At 59.6% G+C, this 2,345-nt stretch overlaps 1 protein-coding gene across 1 annotated transcript in view; it reads right to left on the bottom strand.

Annotated features, from left to right (window-relative positions):
* Nucleotides 1-2,345, bottom strand: part of LOC103250868 (homeobox protein H17) — a gene marked incomplete at its 5' end in the record, with an annotated part of 5,843 nt that overhangs the window by 2,920 nt on the left and 578 nt on the right. The gene's annotated exons all lie outside the window — the stretch shown is intronic.

Genomic DNA, 2,345 nt, shown 5'->3' with positions numbered 1-2,345 from the left:
CCAGTCCTCGGACGCGCCGGGAGCCAAGAGCTCCGGTCGGCGCAGGGGCCCCTGGACGCTCCCCTGGAGCCAAGCGGGAGGCGTCCCAGGCCCGCTTCGCAGATGAGAAAGTGAGCTACAGGGAGCGCGGTCTTCCGTGCACGGGCCAGGCCGCCAGCGAGTGTCGGCTTGAGCCACACGGGCTCCTCCGACTCCAAGTACTGTCCCCACGGCAGGAAAGGGGCCCGCGGTGCTCTAGGAGGGAACCCAGATTCGTGGGAGCCAGGTGTCCTGCGCGCCGCCCTCCGAGGGCTGCTTAATTTGTCGAGAAAAGAAAAACGGGGCGCACCTCGGCGCTTACGCGCCTTAGGAGGCCGCCGAGGCATGGAGTCTGAGGCGGCTTCAGGCCTAACTCCCCGCTTCGGGGGACACCGGGGCTCGGGCCCGGGCCCGCCTGGTGAGGCGGAGCGGCACTTCACGGCGAGATTTCCTTTCTTCTCCTAGCGAGGCGGGTGTGACACGCTCAGACCCCAGCCCCAGCCGTGGGAGACAGCCTCTTTGCCCGAGCTGCCGAGGCAGGAGGACCCGCCGGGCCCAGCGCAGAGCCCGTCCGCGGAGCGGTCCCTGGACTGCCCGCCGCTGAGGCCGGAAACCGCGCCGAGCGCTGGGGACTCGGTGTCGAGGGTTCCTGTCTATCGGTGAGACGTCCACCTCTTCCCAGGTCCAACGCCAGGGACCGGGTTCCTGACGACCCTTGGTCTGCCGACACCCCCTCCTAGCGGCTTGCCGCGAGAGCGGCCCGGGGTGTCCCGCCTGGAGGCCGCGGGACCGCGGGTGCGCACATCAGCCGACGTGCGGAGCGCTGCCGAGGACTGGACAGGCTTTCTTACGGGGTCACTTTCTGACTTCAGCATCCCTTGCAGAACTCCCCCGAAGGCTAGACTTGATGCTTGTGCAATTATGTTTTCCTGGAAGGCTAATCTTAACCTATTGCCTAAAAGAAAAGCCAAGGCTGTGGGACTCGGGGAGAAGGGCCACGGCAAAGCACTGGCCACGGCGCGAGGGCATGGCCTCCCTGGGCGTTCTGTAAAGTTTGCTGTTGTTGTGTTGTTTTTAGCAGTCGTAAGGGGGTGGGGGAGGACCGGTATCCTGTCAGCTCAAAATCATGTCCACAAGCTGTGTCTACACGGGCGGTGTGTTAGAGAGGCAAAGTAATCGCTTCTCAAAATTATTTCCACAAGCTGCGTCTACACGGGTGGCGAGTTAGGGAAGCCAAGCAATCGCTTCTATCCCCCACCTGGCCTCCTGTGGGAAACACGGGCTTGCGGAGGTGGGAATTGTCTCAGCCGGCTGTCTACAGGCATCAGACCATTCGGGCGATTTGCTTTGTTTCCACAGACAGGTTAAAAAGGGGTGGGGGGAGAAAGCAAGAGTTGGTTCTGGGTCGGCTGGGCGAGTGTCGATTTCAGCTTAAAGTGAATTGGAAAATTGAGCCTAATTATCCCAGATAATTGCTTCAATTCTCCACTTGACTTTGCTAATGCAGATCCGTCCTGTGTGTTCAAAAAGACACCCCCTCCGTCCCTCACATCCTGTTGTCACCTTTGGAGACGGCTGGTGCAAAACTGCTGCAAAACTGCCATCAGGCTGAAAGGCAACTGCACCCGCGAAGAGACGCCAGAAAGCAAAACCAAAAGACTGAATCAGCACAGCGATGATTTTTGTAGCTTAAAATTAATTTATTTAACAAATATAGCTATAATATAAATGATAATAAAATTTCAAATATACAGTATATTACATAGTACACAGTCCCTTCCGAAGGGAGGCTTTCGAGCCACGCAGACGTACTGTTAAATAGAAAGGTTTTTTACTTATACAATTGTCTTTCTGATACTGGTAAAGAGGGGCCCCTTCAACCTACCTTGGCAACGCGTCTGTGCGTCCCCTGCCCCCCAGAGCCTGCATTTTGCTGTTGAGCTTCTCTTAGGTTTTCCAGTGGAGGGAGCCGGGATCCATCTCCCCCGGCCCGCTCTTCCCGTGTCCGGCCCGGCCCGGGGAACACTAACTTCTCTGCGCTTTTCCTGCTGCTTCAGGACCGGGAGCCTCTAGGCAGGAGACGTGGCCTCGGGTCCTGTCCGGCCGCTAACCTGCCGGCCACTCGGTCCGTCTCTGAGCTCTCTGGCCTCGGCCTCCCCATCCTCACTCAGGGGGTCGCTCTCGACTCTGGAAGAGGGCCCAGGGGCCCCCTCGGGCGCTTTTGGGAAGAAGACCGCACTTCGCAGCCAGCGTGAACTGGGGCGCAACCGGGCCAAACCGGAGCAAGGTGTGGGTCGGAGGGAGGGCGCCGGGCGGGCTGGGGGAGC

Source organism: Carlito syrichta, unplaced genomic scaffold (assembly GCF_000164805.1).
Source record: "Carlito syrichta isolate Samal-C Ts95f unplaced genomic scaffold, Tarsius_syrichta-2.0.1 Scaffold135621, whole genome shotgun sequence".
In the NCBI taxonomy this organism is placed as follows: domain Eukaryota; kingdom Metazoa; phylum Chordata; class Mammalia; order Primates; family Tarsiidae; genus Carlito; species Carlito syrichta.
The sequence above is the reverse complement of the archived record's forward strand: the minus strand, read 5'-3'. Positions and strand labels throughout refer to the sequence as shown.